Source organism: Ascaphus truei, chromosome 19 (genome assembly GCF_040206685.1).
Source record: "Ascaphus truei isolate aAscTru1 chromosome 19, aAscTru1.hap1, whole genome shotgun sequence".
NCBI lineage: Eukaryota > Metazoa > Chordata > Amphibia > Anura > Ascaphidae > Ascaphus > Ascaphus truei.
In genome coordinates, this window is record NC_134501.1 from 12094725 (window position 1) to 12096248 (window position 1524).

The window sequence follows — 1524 nt, forward strand, 5'->3', positions numbered from 1 at the left end:
GACTGAAAGCCACAGCCGATTCCCGCTGATCCCCCTGCAGGCAATCTCAGTCCAGGACCCAATGTCACGGTTTTGTTTATTATTTTTTCAGTGTTTATCAAATGCAACACTAGTGTCCTTTTGTTCCCACTAAGGCCGTGCCTATAGTGCCGTCGACGGCACCGGCGAAAGTTATATTTCGCCGGGCAGCGGCGTCGCGTAATTCCGGCAATTTGATTGGTTCAAGGGCCGTCACGTGACGCGACCGACCTTGAAAAACCAAATTTTGCCGACTACCAGTTTTTACGACGGTCCTCCATCGCGTGCACTAAGCGGCAATGCTTGTTTTCGGGCGACATTATAAGCACGACCTTACACTCACTTTGTTTCACTGTCACATGAGGGTTCTTAGTGCTCCCCTTTTAGCTTTTGTTCATATCTTTTAACCTCAAGGGGGGTTAATTTGGGGTTGCAGCCATTTACCTTCACTATTTTATATCAATTCACATTGCACACTTGTTTTCCCACGATTCTTGTTAATCTTCCACATGGGTAAGACCCCGTGCTCTTGTTTGTTAACCACGCTTTCTTGGGTGTTTCAGAAAACCAATCTGTCTCTAAGGTTGTGTGCCCATCTGCATACCATGGTGGGCTGTGGTTTAAGTACTTGCTGTAAGTCTGGGTCCTGCAGTAGTATGTGCCAACTGGTCTTGAAGATGCTCGTCAGGTTGGATCATTGGTTATGATACGAGATAATGAATCGAATAACTTTCTGGCTGTGCTTTTGAATGACCTTCCCATCCAGTAGCCCTATCCTTGGTGCTGATTTTACCCATTTGAGGAAGGTATAACTTGTATACAGGAGGCATTATTGGAACAAGGTTATGACCAGTGGTTTTTTTTTAATTGAGAGTTGTCCTTTTGTCAAAACTATTTTTGGTTTGATGAGCAATGTTATCTGAACAAACAGGGTATTGGCAAGGGGGGCCAATATAGCTTATACATCCAGTTCTTTCCACTAACATCAATTCAATTAGCCAAGCGGTTGATCCATTATCCTGTGATCGGCGAAGATCCCGCGTGCCAGACCAAGCAATATGGCTGCCTATTGCAAAAGGGGGCGTTGTAAGCTTCCTAAATGGCTGCTATAGCAACCACAAAAAGAAGCTAAACATTAAAAGCTGCATCGAGTGAAACAAATAAATGCAGTATTAAGTAACACTGTGCAACTGGACAAAATGTTGCCATAAAGAGGTTATTCTGATTTCACATCTACCCGTGTACAGTCACATGCTACACACCAGATAAAAAAAATATTGGCCAATCTTACAAAATGACCCAATATTGCAGTATAGCAATGCTGTTAATGTTTTCAATGTGCTCATCTGCCAGTACTGCGCTAGATCACTTCAGCTTAATAGATAGCAGAAATTAGCAACGGGAGCTCTGGGGATAAAACCTTATCTCAAAGCCCAGAACCATCTGAGGGAAGGTCAGCTTCCTTCTCTTTGATATTCCCACTAATTAAAATACAGAAGACACGAA